This window comes from Scomber scombrus, chromosome 14 (assembly GCF_963691925.1).
Source record: "Scomber scombrus chromosome 14, fScoSco1.1, whole genome shotgun sequence".
NCBI classification, from domain to species: domain Eukaryota; kingdom Metazoa; phylum Chordata; class Actinopteri; order Scombriformes; family Scombridae; genus Scomber; species Scomber scombrus.
The window spans coordinates 14,555,376-14,575,946 of NC_084983.1; the positions used below are offsets into that span (position 1 = coordinate 14,555,376).

At 40.7% G+C, this 20,571-nt stretch overlaps 1 protein-coding gene across 1 annotated transcript in view; it reads left to right on the forward strand.

Annotated features, from left to right (window-relative positions):
- Positions 1 to 8,640: 8,640 nt before the first annotated feature.
- Positions 8,641 to 20,571, forward strand: part of LOC133994001 (protocadherin-16-like) — an 82,943-nt gene continuing 71,012 nt past the window's right edge. The window contains exon 1 of the mRNA XM_062433161.1: positions 8,641 to 8,801. The gene's annotated coding sequence lies outside the window, so the exon portion shown is untranslated. The remainder of the gene's footprint in view (positions 8,802 to 20,571) is intronic.

A 20,571-nucleotide genomic window follows, 5' to 3' on the forward strand; every position in this document is an offset into this window, starting at 1 on the left:
GGAGAAGACTGGACTGGACATAAATCACATTCTAGGAAGGACGAAGAAAATTCTCCGGGCTCCTGCCCTGGCTCCAGTCACAGACAGCTGTGAGAGTTACAGAGCAGATTTTGGAGTTTTTCTTGACCATTTTCCAGACTCAAAGTGGCCTTAAGTTCCTGTTCTCTGATTCCAAGAAGATAGGCAACGTTTTGAGAACACTGTATCATAAAACCTTGCATATAATCTATCAACTCCTTCTGACTTATGGTAAACTTATATGCTCTACTTTATTGAAAAAAATAACAGATTGTTCTTAAGGGATAGTTTTGTGCTCTGTACAGTATTTTAAAGCCAGATTCTGTTCAGAAGCATTTAAAGACCCATTTGGATAAGCAACACAAACTGCATGAATTTAAATAAGCTGTGCTAATGCATTTTCTTAATGTTTGGGGAGTTGAAATGTTAGTTTTATTTCAGTGGTTTGGAAAATGTTCTAAATTTGTGCTAAAAAGCTGCATTTGAGTCGGGTCAGCATTACCTTAAACATACAAAGTTCACCATTTATTCTCTGCAAAGTATAATCATGCTTGAATTTCAGCATGTTGGGCCAAAGTAATAACATTTGTATGATTGATGGTGATTAATAGATATAGTAATAATAATAATGACGAGGTAAATAAAAGCCATTCAATCATAGTTCTGCTCTATGACCCACTATGACGAACAAACTGTCCAAATGTGAGTAGAAGGCAGGTCACAATGGTTTTGTGAGAAGGTGTGACGAGGCACTGAACAATATGGTATCCGTCGCAGGATGTGCTTCTGTTCCGCTGGAGTCAAAAGTTAAAGCCTTGTTATCTTCATGGGACAACACTTCTGTACAACAATAAACAGGAAGCAGTTGATCCAGAAGGGTAACGTGAGGGCTGACTTATCTCCCCCAACGCACTTGACCTTCTCATCTTCCTCTTCCTCTGAAGTCAGTGACCACACACTTTACAGGCCAAGCCAAGGTTTGAACGTCCCATAACACACGCACCACACACGTATAGACATAAACAAAAGACTTACTGTTGTCACATAAAGCTGCAAATTTTATTTGAGGGGGTCTGGGATAATAGGGTAACGGAAGGGAGTGTGTGTGTCATGTTTGTTTTGGAGGTTTAAGTCTAGTTCAGAACATTAACCTTTGGTGTGCAAAGAAAGATCCAATCAGATAAAATGCATTATGTAATTTCATTTCTTTTTGTCAGCCCCAACACACACACACACACACACACACACACACACACACACACACACACACACACACACACACACACACACACACACACAGGTTAGAGGTTAGGTCACGGTCACTTTTGGGGACACTGCAAAGACTTACACTCATTTACTGGAGACTTACCCTAATCACCACCACTTCATGCCTAACCCTAACTTTACCCTAACCTTAACCACTGACCTTAAAATCAGCTTTTTTCCAAATTGTAGACGTGGCTTTTGTCCCCAATTTGAAGAGCCGTCCCCAATTAACTGGTCTGAAGTCTGAAATTTGTCCCCAAAAGTAGCCTATGACAGATCACACACACACAGAGACTCGCAATCAATCTGTCATTCACTTTAAATATGGAATCATAGTGATCTGTGTGGCACATTAACAGCACAGTGTCGTAACAGTACAACACATCTGGTTCACAACACCCACTAAATCTCTCCCCCTTCTTTGCTGCTTTATGTGTGTGGTGAGTGAGTGAGCGTGGTGTGTAGAGGTGCGACTCGCACTTTCCCACGATGCTGTGCATCAGCAGGCCAGAAGCAGGGAAGGAAGCAGAGTGGATGGAATGCTGAATACCAAACACACACACATACACATACACATACACATACACATACGCATACGCAAACACACACATACGCACACACACACACACACACAGGTGCACACACACACATGCACACATTCAGGAAACTCCTGTGCCCATAGTGCAGAAGCTGGCCAGTAGATGGGCTTATACAGGAAGTTCTCAGCTTTGGCTACTTCCTGTTTGCTAGACGCTTGTATTAGAAGCACATTGTAAGGGGGAGAAGCCTTTCAGCAGCTATTCAGTAAGTGTAATAAACCAGTATGAGAGTATTGCAAACTGGTATTCTATAGTTGCTATAGCTGATAGCATTCTGCACAAATTTTTAGTAACTCTGACATTTCAGCTTTCCCACCAATTTTTGTCTATGGAATATTCCCTGCTGAAAAAATTGTTGGCTATTACCAAATGACACTGCCCAGTTGACACAGCTATTATACACAGATTTTTACATTTTCACTTTTAGAAAAGAGGAGAATTTTATGGAAAAGAGTAACCTTAGTTTATTTTTACCAATCTGTTAAGCCTGTGTTTCGTAGTAGCCAAGATTTTATAGCATGCAAGTCAGCCAGCAGCTAAACAGTTTCCTCACAGCCTAAACAATCTCAGTTCTTAAAACGAGGCCGACCTGATTTAGTGTTTCTGCCTGCTTAGCACATTTGCTTTTGAACAATAAAACATTCTGATAGCGGTAGGGAGGGAAGTGTAATGGAGAGATAAATTAGTGAGGAGGAGAAGAGTGTGACAAGAGTACAGAGGAGGAGGATGTAGTCTGCAGGTATTGTGTTGATAGGATATTCAAGTCCTGCTAAGAAAGTGAGCAAGAAGTGATGAGAAGAGAGGAAGTGGGGGTCATTGCAAAAGGAGTTTTCAGCAAAGGGATGCAAGGTGCTAGTTGCCAAAACACCTTTTGGTTCATAGATCATTGACTATAATATTTAAACCAGATTCCAAATGAAATGAAATGATTGCCTTGGATCACATCCCTTTGACAAAATTATCATCATGGCAATCCTGTAGTCAACTAGCAGGATTACTGTACTTTACAGAAGTATGATGATGCCTTGTTTCAAATGAGATACAAAAAAGCAGTATAAACCAGGATAACACCTGGTAAGTTATATTCATAAGTGAGATAAGAGAGAAGTGAGTGCAATGATCTTCCCACCAAAGTGAGAGAACCTCAGATGGATTTTGAGGTCGAAGGCATAAATTTCTTCCATCTCACAAAGCCTGGAAGCTCGTCAGAGGAACTGTTTAATCTCCTGTTCTGATATCAGCCTCTGTGTAAAGATAGACAGAGTGTAAGGGGCATTACAGCTTGAGGTATAAAACCTACAGCTGCTTTCCTGTTTTCTGTCCTGCCCTAAAGATCACAAGTAATGACCCTCACTCTTAGATGCATAGAATAAGTTTCTCAGCAACAGTTTAGCTAATGCTGGGAGGCCTTGTTCAAGTGAAGCTTGCCAAGTGGAAGTAGGCCAACTGCTGAAGTTATAACTGTTCAGTCAGAGAAAAACAAGTTTTAACATTTCTTTCAACTCTAAGCACATTACGGTGATGACGTAATTCAAGATAAGGCTGAAATGTGAGTCTCAGAATGAATGGAAATCTTAGCTGAGTGAAAAGAGGATTTAGTGATGGATTTTGGAAAGTACTCTATATAGCAGGTATTCTCGGGGTGAGTGGCTGCCACGATGATATCTCAACTTTAAACATTTTATTTCAGACATAATTTCCATTTGGATGTGGAACATTATGTGTGAGTTCATTCTGCAAATCTCCAGGGAAGCACTGTCGCTCAAAGCTCCTAATAACAATGCCCCTTTTTCCTGCTCTGTCATCCCTTGTTCTATTTATCCTCAAGTTATATCCCCAGAATAGTAGGGGGGGAAAAAAAGCTGCACACGTCCACAAAACCCATATAAACAATGCACATGTAAAAGCACCACAAACGCTAAAAAAGCTGCCAGTGCGGAGGAAACCACACATAACCAACAGGAAATGTGGTGCCAACACCCAACAAATGGAAGTACAGATTTTTTTTTCTTCTGTTGGCAATCAACTCTCCAATAGATTTACATTCAATACATTTTATCTCTATATGCTTAACTCTTGGTCCCCTTTTAGTGACATCTGCATAAATGCACAATGTAGAAGCTTTGAAAGAACAGCCAAAGTCATTGGGCTGGCGTGTGGTTGCATGCTAGGCAGATTGGCCTCAGAGTAAAGGAGGCTATAGTAATCTCCCTAAGAATACCCTGCAGGCACAGATGAGGAAATATACAACTGTATTTGCTGCAAGCACCAAAGGAAGGCACTTGAGAAAGAATAAAAGAAAGACAAAAGCTAGTGAAGGTGACACCATTTCAATGTAACTTTTGTCCAAGATTTCAACAAAGTGACATTCTCTCCAAAGTCATTTCTCAAATGAAAATAAAACTTCAACATTCCTGAATCTACCTTAAAAATATTTTATAACGTACTTTTCTTTTCCCACAAGAGTCCCTCTTGAATGAAATCCTCATCAAAGGCAGGCAGTGCTATTTTGATATTTGGCCATGAGGGAGGAAGGTTTGATTGAGCCACCACTCTTTCCTCTGTTGGCTCTGAGTCACTTTGCTGTAGAGCTGTGACCTCATCCCATCCTGCCGCACAGGAAAGGTGGATCAGATGGCTGGGGCTGACACCTGAATTGACTCAGGGTCATATAGTGTGTGGTTTAGAGAGAAAGAGTCAGAGAATAAGTGACAAAAAATAAAACAGTTAATGCATGCGCAATAGTGAAGATGTGAAATTGTGTTTCAGGAAAGGGACTGAATCCAGAGAGATGAAGTGATAAATACTGAATGAAATAAGACATGATGGAAATAGAGACATTAAGCTCTTTCTGGACAGAGCTGCCAGGATATACGGAACTAGGATATTGTGTTACTTGCCAGCCGAGGAACTATTTCATATTTTCCAGAAGATTTTGCTCGGAGGAAGAATACTTGTTATGTTTCAGTTTTCTTTCAAGTGATGAAATCTAAAAATTAGTTTCAGTCCAATGCACATGCAAACATGCCAATTTGGTTAATTTACTGCTTTGATTCACATCAGAGGCATCACAGTCCTGTGGTCAATCGAGTGTGTGTGTGTTTGTATAGGAGAGAGAGGAAAGCCCAGCCAATAAGTCCAACCATACAGCCAACATAGACAGGCCCCTCCATTAGCATCAAACGATGCATTTCCAAATGACCTCACAGCTACTAGTTTTAAGCTGTACACCACCATGTCACACTTATTTTGTGTTGTGTTCATGAAGTCCACAACATTCAAAATCAGTATAGAATAGTAGATGATTAAAAAGCCAGATTAAGTCATTTCTAAGGGGTTTCTGAGAATTTACAGCTCTTCGTCTGCTGGTTTAATCAGTTCCGCTATGAATGTTTGGAGCTGGAATAAATATGATAAAGACTTTATCTAAGGGTTGACATATGATAAATTTTGGAGGTTTGTGAGAGGTTTGAAATGTGGACTGGGGTTATCATGGTCAGGCTGTGGATTTTGAGGTTAGAGGGAGGAACTGACAAACAGGATCGACATAGGAGCCAAATAAATCCTGTGACCGTTGTCCATGTTCATAATGTAGTATATGTACGTTGTGTTTATATATGTGTTTGTGCTTGACGTTAGAGGCAAAGTGAGAATTTACTTTTATGAATGTGTGCGGCAGTGATATAAATCTTGCACTCCATCTCCTCCATCGTGGGGAGCCCCACTAAAAGTGTCGCTCCTCAGCCATCTGCTCCTGATTAAAGCTGTGTAATTGCAACTCTGTGGCAAGTGTTCACACAACAAGAATCGATGCAGTCGCACACAGAAACACAGGCAAATACTTTTGCATGAATACACACACACACACACACACACACACACACACACACACAGACAGACACACACACACACGCACGCACGCACACACGCACACACACACACACACAGACAAATGCAGACTCTCTTAGGACAAGGACAGAGAGGAAATGTGAGATGTGAATTCCTAAAGGGACTCTTGGGGCGAGTTTTCACCAGAAAGAATTTTATTTATTTGTTTGTTTATCTATCATTCATCCATTTTATTGCTGGTTACTGCTGAGACAAGATATTCTTTTAATTTCCAAGCCATTTTCAATTACATTGATATCAGTGTTTTGAAAAAGCACCCTTTAAACTGTCAGGTCTTGCCTCTAAACAGCCTTTTTCACATGCAGCAAATATTTCAAAGGCATATACGGTAATCATAATTCACATCCAACAGCAGCAAGGCATCACCTCATCCTTTTCTATCTCTGCTATAAATTGCATCTTTCATGTTAACTCTGTGGTATGTTTTCTGAGAAATTACAAGCGTATCTGGGGCCCAGGTTCAGTCAGGAGGCGAGAACCAAAGGGTGAAAAAAGTTGGATGGATATTGGATAAAATGGCAATCTTATCTAACAGATGTCATCATCCTGAGAGTTATGTTACACTTACGCTATGATAAAATAAAGACCAGCATCATGATAAATATGATGCTGAATGTTGGTTAGAATTATGTTGTTGGCTCTTGCTTAAAGAGGGAAACATTTGTACAAATATTTTACAATTCAGAGAATGTAGTCAATTTAAATTACTGGGTTTTCAGAAAAGAATGTCTTTATGGCTTTAAATAGCTCAGAGGATGAAAATGTACTAACAGTAGACTTTTTTTAAAGTGGAAAAAGTGAAAAATTCAATGCCAAACAAATTCAAGTCAGATTACTATTCTCTGCTGTGACTGTCACTGTGAATGTCTCCACTGTTGCTAAATTTATGATGCTTATATAAGAGACCAAGAATGTGTTGTACTCTGTAATTAAAGGAATTGCCATTGTAGGAAAGTAGGCTAGTATACAGACTACACAAAAAATCTACTCAATTACACTAAGAGAATAAATATTATTAGTTCCTGTAAGTTGGCACGTTTAGTTTTAGGAGAACAGCATGTCTAACAGCCCTTCAAACTGATCTTTATCTTACTGGTTCAGTTCCAGAGGTTGCACATGACTGAGGGTTCAATCCTCAATTGCGTACTTTCACAATTATGGTAAACAGTTTGTTTTTTGTTAATGGTGTGTGATGTTAAATGGGTCTCTGTAGAGTTAAATCATGGTGTATGGTCATCAGGTCACAGTCAATGTGGTAAATGTACACACTTACCACTAAAAGTGTAAATGTACCATTTCTCCCCGCTGACTGCTACATACACACTCAAAGGGCACACAGACTCCCAAAGCAAGAGGGGATGAATTGATTGCTGTCCAATGGCTCCATCACCCTCCACTCCTCCTTAACACACCCCTCCCCATGTTCACACCTCTCACATTCACACCACCTCTCCCTCCTCTCCTCCCACTCGCTCTGATTCAGTGATGCAGGTGGAGGCATGACCTAAAATCTGGGGTGATGAACGACTCCCATCTTGCTGATGCTAGCAGTCCACAGGGTGTGGGTGTGTCTGCGTATGAACCTCAGCACAGCCTCCTCTGCTCCTATTCCTCTCTCAGGTCCTGAGCATTTACATCCTGGTATCTAAAAACCTTACTGAAATGTGACACCTTTAATGAAATGCACAGTTAATCATAGGCTTTCACTAATATCTCACATTTTTAATTGGCCTGTATTTGCCTATTTAACATGTCACAGTATTAAATCCTCCTTCAGGTAAATAAAATGATAGGACTACGTTGTAAGATGTGCAGTTGACAAACCTTTTGCATAAACATACATAATTATGGCTATTTACATACACATACAGTACAATCATGCAACATTAAGCCATGTGCTTTATTTATGGTACCAATTACACTAACTAAGGCTTCAAATTTGCATAAAAATCAGACACAACATATTTTCATTTACAGTGATATAAGCCACACACCCATTAAAAAAATCCTATTCTTGCCATTCTTTAGTAAATATAAAATCTTGAAAGCAAAATACAAAATTCCTTCAATGTTTGTAGGGATTCTGTGATAGTAGCATGGTGTCCCTCTAAATCAGCATCAATTATATCATAATTCTAAGTCTTCCCGTATTAAGAAAATAAAAATGTTTAATGCTTTAAGTGAGTCATTTTCAAACATGATGTGCCATGTTGAGCTAAACTGCTCTTTGATGGTGCATGGTGCGCTCCTTTGTCTCACTGACTACTTCCACTGAACGGAGCTTGGGGGCACCAAAGTCTGCTCTCCAATCTCCTCTCTCCGCTCTCTCCCTACTGTATTCCTCTATTTCGTCCCCCCTTTTATGTAGCTACCCGAATAAATTAGCAGCCCAAGTCAGATGAAGGGAGGAGGAGGAGGAGGAGGAGGAGGAGGGTATAGCAAAGAGTAAGGGGGGCTGGGCCTAGTGGCGGAGGAGTCGGCTTTCAGTCGGTGACGTGCACGGTGCCCCGAAGCGGCTCTGTCTGCGCGCACATACATACACACACACTGTGTCTGAGTGACTGGATGCTGAGAAAGAGAGGGAGAGAGAGAGAGAGAGAGTGAGGGGAGAGAAACGTTTACGATTAACGATAGACCGGGTTGAGCACTGCAGGGCTACAAACGGCTCCTTTCTGCAGCATAAACCGTAGCCAGCTGATCCAAACGCGCTCACCTGACGAGACATCGGAGACGCACGAATATTCTTCACTGGAGGAGTAACCCAAGCTACCGGTCCAGTGGATTAGACTATCTGTGGAATTGGCTCAGCTGTCATTTTGTGGATATTATGTAAAAACAAAAAAACCCAGTCCAGCTGGCCAGCACGGCTCCATTCAAGATTTTGTCCCGGTGGATTGTCTGTATTTTGGGGGGGGCGAATTGGAAACCCGTTTGCATAGGCCTACGAATCAGGTTTTGGAGGGGATATCCAGAGCGCACATCCAGAGCTGCGGAGTGAGTCAGATGAATGTAAGTGACAGTTCCTTTATTCTCATCCTCTGTGTGTTCACACTCATTGATAAATGTGATCAGTAAGGGAAAAAGGTGCGGAAAAAAGCTCTCGTTGGGTGGACGCTTCTGGGGCTCCGTATAGAGGGGTGCACCCAGCATCTGCACCTTGCATGCATGAGCTGGTAGCTCAGTCTGGCTACTGTGATGTGGGGAAGATCAGAGACGCACTACAATAGTAGAACAAGATCAGTGGATCATGGTGGTGCAGCATATTGATTATTGATCACCATTCACAGCCAAGCCAGTTAAATGGCCAGGATTGGAAAAGAAATGAGTGAAGACCCCTTTTTTTTTTTTTTTTTTTTTTTTAAATATATGCTACACATGAAAGGGATCCATATGAAGGATTTAGTCTAAAAGGCCAGAATTAGAGCTTTTTATGTGCTATGGGACTATTTAATAACGGTAAATCAGGGGTTTCTTCTCCAGGGCTGCCAACTTAGAGCTAATACACTTTGTGTTGGAGGGAGGACAGAACCACTTAATGCGAAACACCATGAAGTGCACAAAGTGGGCCAGCATACTTTGGAATATTTCTTGAAGAGACCAGTATTAGTGTGACAGTGCAGAGCTGTAGAAAGACTAAAAGATGTGGCTGGTGGGGAGAGCAGACAGTGCTGTGGTATACCTTTGAGCAAGGCACTTAGATCATAAGCAGGGCCTGCTTTACTGATGGTGGTGTAGGTTTCCTCTTTTCTGTATGATTATTACAGAACTAAAAGATCGCAGAGGGACTGTCCAAATAGAATATAGAGACAGTGTTATACCTTAAACATACTGATCATTTACTTTGCAGCAAATAGATTTTGACATAATTATATTTTCTTTTGAACATGAGGTGTATTTATAGCAGCCATTTTTGTCTATATACATGGCCAAAAGCTAAATATGGGAACCCAGGGGCATGTATAAGCACCTAACCACAACAGTTATTCTAGTCATATCTGGTGGCCACTGGCATCCACAGCTCCTGGTTTTCTGCTGTAAGGAGGGATACAGATCTTTGCATTTTTACACTATCCACTGACATGGTCCTGTGTGCTCCAGCTCAGCAGTATACTGGCCTCAGCTTCAGCCTCTGGTCTGCCTACAAGCAGTAAGGGTTTGGTTTCTTGCAGAGTGATCGGGCGTGCAGCAAGACATATTCTAACAGGAACCATATGGATACCTTTTGGTGCGGCTATGACCAAGTCGAGCCTATGTTTGCACAAACAATTTAGGATTAGTTGCATCAGCTGCTTAGAGAAACAGGACGACTGTAACAAACCCAGGATACTTTTCTCAGTTAAGAAATTCCTAGGGAGTCTTGGATTAATTCATGAAGTCATTGTTAAAAGTTTCAGAGGATAGAATAAGTGGCATTCCAGTTCTGAATGGAGGCTAAAACTTACTGTTTTTAAGTGCCAACTTTTCCCCCTAACCTCCCTGTGAAAGATGCTTTATTCATCTTTTAATTATCAAGGTCTGTGATTCAGAATGTTACTGTTTCCGTTACTACTTACAAGTGTGTCAGGGCAAACAGGTCTATTCATCCAGTTCAGTGTCAAGTTTTTTTGTGGAGCTTATCAACAAAGTATACAGTCTGCTGTTTATTTTATTTATTTATTTTATTTGTAAAGGACCATATACAGTGTTAAACATCAATGTCACCATTGGATTTGCTGTGCCGGAGTTAGCTTATAGCTAATTTTGATCTGCAGTCCCTGTGGCACGTTGCAATTGAAACCTAAAACAGCACAATAACAAACAAGCAAAAAAAAACACAGGACACATAATACAAAGTTTCACACAATAGCACGACACACATACCCACAATGTTAACTAGAAAATGACATACTTGTCAAATTGAAAGCAAGACTAATTGCATTCATGAGAAGACCACGAGATAAAATGTAGAGTCAGAGATTACAGACCTGAGTAGCTTATAGAAGACTTTTAAATCTGGTTTTAAAGTACAGATTGAGCTGCAGCTCTCATGTTGTCAGGTAGGGTGTTCCACTGAGTTGTGGCTTTCACAGAGAATGCTGAATGACTGAATGCAGTTCAACCAAATAGTACAGTACAATATCTTATAGAGGATATTCTTGAGGATTTTATGCAGTTCACTAAATGAAAACACACAAAATCACATAATTCAGGAGTAGCCAAACCATTTTAAATTTTATAAACAAGGTGCAAATTTGAATATTATCTAAAATTCTCAAAGCTCAGTAAATTGTATTTCAGTGTCCTACAGTGATGATGATGAACTGGCTTTTCATCCTGAGTTTTTGTGTGTATAAGGACTCTAGTGTTTTTATGGCTGTTTCTCCTGCCTGCCCCCTACATGTAATGCAATAGGACATATGGGAAAGGATCATAGCATGCATAAATATCATTTCATGTGGTTGTGTGCAGCTGAAAGTGTAGAGGATACTGACTCTGCCATGGTCAGGGGCTTATTTTTCCTGTGCTCAAAATACAACCACTTCATAGACATCGGAATCTGCTGAAAGGCATTAAAATATAATTTTAGGGGCAGGTGACTGGATGGCACCCATCATCCTCCAACCCCCATCCCCTTTATTGTGTATCAGATTATTTTGGGTGCCTGTTGGAGGCATCATGACTTGGCCTTTGCTTGTTGAATTTTGAAATCTTACATGTGAAGCAGGGTCCAGTCTGGCATGCAGTCAAATATTCCTAAATCCACACTTTAAACTTCCATCAATTTTGCAGTTTTCAAGATGAAATATAATTCAACCACAGTTTTTACGGAACTTTTGTTTTTATTTAATGGAATCACTTTCGGGAAAGTACAACTTGAGGCTTTTATTTCTTTGCAAATTTTGAGCAATCTTGAGAGTTTACTTTAAATGCTGGAGATACACAGAGTAATCATTCGCCACCCACATTGTCATTGTAATCCTGCTTGTACTGTGTGCACCGCTTTCCTCTTTGTGGGTTTCATAAAACCCACATCGGAAGAAAAAAAATCACTGTAACTGCTTTCTCACCGAATTAAGTGTTAAAGATATAAAATACATAGATACTGAATGTAAAATATTGCATAGAAAACTAAAGAGAGTGAACGCTTTTGTGTAGTATCTGCTTCAGCTTATCAACCCAAATCATAGAGTGCTGCTAACAGACAAAGAGAGTGACGAGAAAAAAACCCCAAAACAAAACAGAGCATCCTCCCACCCAAATGTTGCAACTCAAACAAAAGTCTGTCTAATTGTATCCCAGATCTGTTTCTTCCTGGGTTTTGTTTTTGGGCTTGGGAAGTCAGTGAGTACAAATGACTCAGAGACTCCTTCTCCCTCTTTCTGCTTCTCTCTTTCTCTCTCTCACACACACAAGGATGCACATAACATACACTCCTGCACAAACCTAACCATACATCACTCATTTATGTACCTAACTGTACCCCAGCCCAAAACCAAACCCTTACTCTTACACCAAATCCTATAAATGCTAAATTAGCTCCTTAAAAACAGGAGGGACAACATAAGAATTTGTCCTCACAAGTGTAGAAATACACACACACACACACACACACACACACACACACACACACACACACACACACACACACACACACACACACACACACACACACACACACACACACACACACACACACACTGACCATAGTGTTGAATGGGAAGCAGATGACAGCCAGCAAAAAAATTGAGGTAATATAAATAAGATTGTTTTCCTCTTCCCTGGCTCCACAAGTAGCTAGTGGAAATATTTAGTCCCCATCTTTCACTCACTGCACACTGACGATGCCTGGGGTCTGTGTTGGTGTTTTTATTTACCCGCCTTAGACATAACATAAACCAAAAGACTCAATATTTAGATGATATCATGTAATTTCAGTTGATCAGGCAGCATGTGAATCGTGGCCAGTGTTAAGCTGCAGTAATATGTGAGGGAGTAGCTTTGATTTCCTGGAAAGTCGCCTCTTTTTGCATCATCCATCCACAGGAAGGCAGTTATTAATAGCTTTAGTAGTAGAGTCAGAAAAAGAGATTCCCATTGATAAGGGATCCCCCTTTTTCTTATTGCTCCACATTTCATTAACTTTAACCCCCTGGGGGCCTCTTGGTTGCCATGGCAGCTATCACTAAGTCTGCCATCTTGCTGTGATTATAATCGTAAAATTCAATTACACCATTGTACAATTTGAGTTTTGTTTGTGTTTGCTTACATGTAGGGAACGTGGTATCACAGTGGAATTAAAATGCAACTGCACTGCACTGGTTTAAATCTATGTAGCAGAGCTTTCAGTATATTGGGGCACTGGTGGAAATGTTTGAAATGTAATGGAAATTTCATCATTTTATTTTAGCTGGCCACCCAAAGAAAATGAATTCCCAGTTTCTAGGCAGTTACTACAACATTAACTCCTCATTCTTCTTGCTACAATTTGGAAGACATGAGGTACAGGTTCTACTTAACTTTGCAGGTTGAAGCACTGGAGGTGGAACTTTTTTGAAAATCTTAGAAAAATCATATTGTTGTCAAACACAGTTGTATCTTAAATAAAGTCTAACACCGTAAATCAAATCCTGATACATAATCTGCCACAGTCATTCCTCTTCTCTACACTGAGTTTTATTGAGGTCAGCCGTCTTCTATGCTCTTGAGTAAAAAGGTGCCAGCATTGTACTTTCAACAGCTCAGACTGAATCAGATTTTCTGAGAGTATACTGTTTTCTCCCCCCACCCTCGAGGAAATACAGACCCCACCTTCCTCCATGCAGTACGAAGACCCATCTATCTGCTGCTCTGGAGAAGATATTAATGTATGACTGAGTCAGGCAATCAAAGGAAATGACTGGACTCTCCTGTCAGACATGGAATGATTGACTAGCTGGAGCTTTAAGACGGCGCAATTCCAGTTTTGTTTGTTCTGAGGCCCAGTTCTGAAACAACCGCCTTCAACGTTATTCATGGTCTTTGTCCAGAAAGTAGGGCTCAAACAGGTCAGCTGAATTATTAAATATATTTCCGCTGCAGGACAGTAGGTCCACAAAGCTTTAGGAAGAATGATTTTGGACTAGCTCAGTTGCCCTTTAAGAATACCAAGTTTCAAATGTCACAACTTGCTACAGTGCAATTTTCAAATTTGACAACAAACGTTGATCCAAACTGGCCAGTGTAGGCAGGCCAGCTTTTAGCTGGCTCGTGTTTAGGATCTGGAATAATGACTGCTGGGAATTGGTTGTTATATTCCTGGAGGAAACTACAGATGGAAGTCCTCTAAAGCCTGGTGTTGTCTCGAGTTTCCCCGTCTTGCACTTCGCTGCCGTGGGTTGGACCTGTGACACTGGCTCCCGAGTGCCAAAGTTTTGTTATTGCAGAAGATGGATGGAAGAAGTGTCTCCGTTTCTGTGCATGAACATGGGTATGCAAGCAAGTATGTGGCCTTAAGATATACATGTGTGGTTAATAGAGACATTTCAGTGGAGCTACAACTAATGATTAATATCTTAAATTCCTTTTTTTTTTTTTTTAATTAAATGATTAATCGTTCAGCCAATAAAATGCCAAAAACTCTTAAAAAATGCTCCTTGTAATTTCCAAGATCCTTGTTTGGTGTGACCGACTGTCCAAAACTATAAAACACAGCAAATCTTCAAATTTGACACACAAGGAACAGCAGGTGTTTGACATTTCTGCTTGAGGGGATGACTGGTGCGAGCATCTGTAGAATATATACACACGTGTCTGAATGAGGTGATGTATTAATTTCATCAGTAAAATGAAGAGATAAATGTGGGAATGGCTTTGAGCAAAGATGAATGAAAGGTAGTAACTGCTGCCCATCTGGGAGCTTGATGGATGAGAAGTGTCTAACCTGTGAGGCAAGCTGACTGAGTGGAGAGAGGAAGAGAGGGCCTGTCTGTGTAGTGTCTCATGTGTTTTTAATGAAGTAAGTGAGATGATCTGAGCTTCTGGTAACTTCAAACACTCACTGAGCTGAGAGCTGCATGTAGGGCATCGCTGCTCAGGTGGTGCAACGTGTTATGCAAGTTAAGGGATTCAGAGACTGGATATGTGTGGGTGGTGTGGCAGTGGAGGGAAGTTGCCTAGAAATGTCCTTTTTTGTTCCTTGATATCTTTGATATCTTGTAAATTGAAAGGAGTAAGCTTTAGTATCAGGCTTTAATATCAAAGATGTAAGTCTGTGCTGTTTGCAATTGCTATTACTGTCAGAGAATCAAGGCACCACTGATCAATTCATACTCATCCGTCACATATCTGGCTTTTTTATCAAGATTACTCGTTTCATCATTATTAACTGATCAGCCCTGACGGCTGTTTAACACTGTGGAGCAAATTAAAACAAAGACAGACACACTTAATTCCCAGGCTTACCACAAGAAATATAACAGCGTAACATGATACAAAGGCATTCCCTTGCTGAACAGCTGTCGTCACGCCACTGACCAGGGAATAGATTTAGATTTTAATAACTAATAAGCCAAAGCACTTCTTCATACTGTGAGTGAGAGATGAGTAATCACAGATTTTTATACTTTACCAGATCTATCAGCCTGAGGAGAATAATCCAAATCCCAGTCTGTCCTAGTGAAATAATAGCCTTATTGCTTCTCTTAGGAAGATACTGTACTGACCCTTTTGCTGGAAAAGTCATCAGCAAAACTTTATCACTTTGATTAATATTTATGTGTTTTCTGAAACAATAACATGACCCAGTACGACCCTGTACCTTGTTGGCGCTAAGGCCACGTTGCTAATTATTTCATTGGGTGGAATGCACAAAGCGATTTAAAATGTGTGCCCGCCCGTGTGTGTGTGTGTGTGTGTGTGTGTGTGTGTGTGTGTGTGTGTGTGTTTAAGTTACAAGATAGATCTTTGGTTTCCCTTCTCCTGCCTGTGTTTTGGCTATCAGCTGAGTGTTTTGTCTTTGAACTTTTCCTCTGTTAGATCCTTAATGAATGCTGTGATTCTTCTGATATAGATGCAGAGTTTGAGTGTGTTGTGTAGTCATCACACTGTGGGGAAAAATGTCTGTTTATATTGTCACTTGTGGGGACTCACTTCCCATATACAAAAATAAAAATCAGTCCCCACGAAGTTTAACATTGCTTTAAAAGTTTTTCGGTTGAGAATTATGACTCGGTTAAGGCTAGGGTAAAGGTTGGGGTTAGGCATTTGAGGTTACGATAGCCCTCCTGGGTATAATTTAAGTCAATACACTGTTTTGCAAGTGTGGGTTGGTGTCAGTGCTACATAATCAACCACAGAAATCAAACAAGTGATTTGGTAAATATTGCAATTGAAATCTTAATTGCAGTATAATCAACTCTAGGGTGGAATGTGATTATTGCATTTAGTAGGCATACACCACAGGACACACTCACACATTCACATTGTCTAATAATACCACTATTAACAAAGTTCTGAAAAAACTAGCCAAATAGATAAGCATATCCATGTGTGTGTGTGCGATGCATACTGCACGTTGCAGCACAATGTGAAGCCAAATGGAGCCATTAAGTGCCTGTTTGTACATTTTAGTGCCTCCCACATTCAACACTGATAAGCATATTTCCTGATGTTTAATTGTTTCCAGTGTTCTGCTTTCCACTACAGATGATTGAAATGGTGTTATATCACAGATTGATCTCAAAAAGTTATAAGGGTATTTATCCCAGTTTCACTAGCGAGGTAATAATGTTTGACAGAGAGTCATGGACATGGTTCAGCTCGTCAACTTGCCCGTGTGGGATATTAAACATGCTCTGATGGGGAGGGGTGGTGAGTGATTGTAGATGGCAGCAGCACCCTTACCTTCAGGGCCATCTCCCCACACCATCTTTTTTTGTTTTTTGGCTCAGTTGCTCTTCTACCTTTTGTTTTGTTTCTTCATCTCGCTCTTTCTTGCCCTTGTGTGCTTTGAATTTCTCAAACTATCTCTCTTAACTATCTGGCTTTCTTTTAAATACACAAAGGTGCACACACACATAGCAAACACACAAAACGCACAGCACATTCACTTTGCAGCATGACCTTTCAGGTTAAGAGGTGAGTGAATCACCTCTTGCTGTCTTTCCACTTGCTCTGCCACTTCACTGATAGTTCAAAGGGTATGTTATTTATGTGTGTGCATGTGGGTCTGTATACGTGTGTGTGTGTGTGTGTGTGTGTGTGTGTGTGTGTGTGTGTGTGTGTGTGTGTCAGCGCTCACTCAGCCTAAGTTTTACTTATTTGTCTTACTGCGTCTGTCACAATCAAAGTCTTTTGGGTGAAATTCAGGATCTAACTTTTCATCTTCATCCCTAGTTCCACTTCATCTCTCATTGTATCATTCTTTTTCTCTTTCTGTCTTGTCAGGCAGTAGAATCTAGGACAGTCACAGAGGGACCTGGTAGCAGTTTGTAAGTGTGTGCGTTACTGTATTCCAGCTTGCCAGCCTCTGTTTGAGTACATAAACAAATCTTGAGTCATCACACCAACTTTGAATTGTCATGCTGCTGCTGCTGCTGCTGCAACAACAACAGAGATATTCAGCATTTGTTTTTCTCCCAGCTAATATCCCCATGGAGTTGAGAAAGAATGTTAGAGGAGAGAAGAAAAGTGAAAGAGCAACATACATATCTTTAAGTTCTGCTTCAGCAGTGTGGTGTATTGAGACTAATTTGAGACTGTGTAATAGTGCCACAGAACAGTTTCCTCAAATAAAGTACATAGGTTTATAACTTAAACACCTGCAAGTTAGATTATTTTCCCTTTTTCTGTTTATGATTTCTTGCATACTAAGAGATTAGATGCAAAATGCTAAAAATAACTATTTTATTAAATAATAAATCGCACTGAACCACAGATGAGGACACAATGCACAACCAGTTTGTCTTTTATGGCGGAAAGTAAAACAAAACTTTTAAAAAAACAAGTCAGAACTTATACCTAATTTTCATCGCACCATTTCACATCCAAATGATAGTATGGAGCCAAACTGAAAAATGTATCTCACTCTCCAAATACCTTTTGGATTGGAGCAAAAATTCCGTGATCATAGAATTCGGCGAGTGTCTCTACTCTACTCTACAGATTAGAACAAAAGCCGCAAACAAAGTGCTGACTTGATCCTCAATCTCTGAGTTGCAGTTCTGGCACAGACGCTTGCTCTTACTGTGAACTGACTAGTCTTTGCGATGACGTGCCCCCCCCCCCCCCCCTCCTCACCATGTGCAGCCTCACTGATGTCACTGACATCGACATTTATGTAGGAAATAAGTAATAAAATAAAACTCCAGAGCGACATTTCATGGACAGGATTAAAAACAAGGGCCTTCTCAGAGTTGAGGTAAACTGGGAAAAATGTTACAGCTTGGTCCCTATCTACAGTTCAGTGCCAGAGTTTGTAAGCACTGATATTAAACAAGAAAAAATTAAGATAGAATTCAAAAGATGTAAGTAATGATTAGATCTGAAAAACAATGTTATAAAAGACACATGATAGTAAATAAGCTGGATGAAATTTGAACCTCAGATCAGTTTTACCAACTTCTCTTTCACCTTCCCTTTTTTTTAATTTTTTTTTTTACAATTTTTTTTTTGCTGGATTAGTTGTCAGGCTGTATCGGATCAACCCAACTGAGCAACAGGGAAGAGTAGCCAAGGAACTGGCTCTCATTTCATCATAACTTATTCAAACATAGATTCAACCAGTCTTGTAGGTTCAGTTTCACAGGTTGTGAGAGCTTTTACGGCTGTAGTCTTCCCTCGGGTGAGGTAACCCAGTTGTGTGACACAGTCATGAACTCTCTCAGTGTGTAGTAGTATTAATATTGATTGTGCTTTAGTACAGCATGTGCATGTATATTTCAGTGTAACTTGCCAGACTGGGGTCATTTGGCTGTCTGAGAGGCCAGTGCTGTGATACTTTAGAATCACTGGATTGGGGTCGATTCCTTTTTAATTGAGTAGCTTATGGAAATAAATTGAGACTGATATCCTCTTTCAGTATGGACTTTTACATAGGTGAAAAACATCCAAAGGGGATCTGTGGAAATCTATATATGTGCATAGATGGCGACTCAAATATACACACACATATTCTCACATGTGCTAGTGACAGCTGGGGTTGGAAATGGGACGTCTATGTTCAGAGATCCGAGGAAAGGGAACATAAAGGGAGACAGGGGTCATAGTTGTCGTCCCCCTAAACACACACACAACCCAAACGACATGAAAACTGAGATGCAAAGCATTCCTCCATCCTCTATCCCCCCACCACGCCAGACTCTGAGCTCTCCCTCTCTCTTCTCACAAGGCTTTTTTTCCACCGCAGACTACTGCAGCCAGTTTCACCACAACCTGGCCTAACCTTTCATTCTTAGTCATTTAAAGATTTGGTGTTGCTCCAGCCACCCTATAATTCTACACTTGCTGAGAACTGTCGCCTCAAAACTTCAACAATGCAGTATCTTAACACCACATAGTTGATGACATTGCATGAAAACTATTGTAAGATGTGAAGACCCCCATAAAGATGACTTTCTGGTGTTTTGAGTATGCAACATCAACGTTGTATCTAGTATTTCTCTTCATTCCATTTGTTCTTTCCCCTGTCTGACCTTACTGTCAATCACAGAGACTAGCCAATGTTTGCTCTGGGTGACACAGTAGCAGTTGCAGTTGATGGAAGTGTCTTCCAGACCTCTTATCCAAAGAGAATGCAACCTGCATGTCCCTGTGCTGTTCAATCAAAGCAGAGATTGAGCTAGAGTCAGTATGGAGTGGCCATTTTTTGCTTGGAACTTTGTGACTTTGAGTCCTGTTTAGCTTGGCCACGGGTAGCGATGGCGTGCCCAACTAAATCTGCAAAATCCATTAGAGGGGACGGAAGGAGGGATGGAGGAGGGGCAGACATAGGAGGGATAGGGAGATATAGAGGCCTGTTTGGAATTGGCACTGCATGAGGAAAAGCTATTCCTCACAACTGAGATAAACATACTCACACACATCCTCATACACATACTGTACTGCTTCAAACAGTCATATCCTATAGAACACTGGTTTTCTATTATATGGTAACAGCACTTAAGAGTGGAGGCCCATGTTTTTGAGGCTTTGAGGCTTGTGCAGAGCAAAGGCAGATTATGGGGGTGCAATGCCAGATATAATGTGGCTGAGACTGCATGGAGCCCTCCGGGTCTGCCCTGCCTGTCAATGTGGTCGCACAGAGATGATGTCACTGCTCATGTGCACACATGTTCTGCAGGCGTGCAAAGACACAGACATAGGATCAAGCAGACAGGCAAAGTAGTTGTTTGGTGTATTTGACATATTTTATGAACACTTTGAATTTTAGATTATTTTAGAAAGATGTTTAGTTCACAAGAACTACTAGAAACGGAGTTTGGCATAATTACTAGAATGTTATAAAGAGAGCCACTAGAGGGAGTGAATAAAGGGGTTGCCTTTTACTCAACTGGCCATCTGTTAAAGCCAGTATCCTTTCAGAATGAGCTATATTTTAGCCCTTGCTCTCCCCATTCCTCCTCAGCCTGTGTTTTCCAGGGTAAACACTAGCGTATTACAGTGCATGTCAAAGGGGAGATGATGTCATGGGCCGACCGCTCATTAACAGTGACAGATTGCAGCCGTGCGATCGGTTCATCAATATAACCTTTCACTGACACTCAACTGAAACAATGAGGGAAAGAGATGACATAAAAAGACACAAATAGTGTACGCACTCATG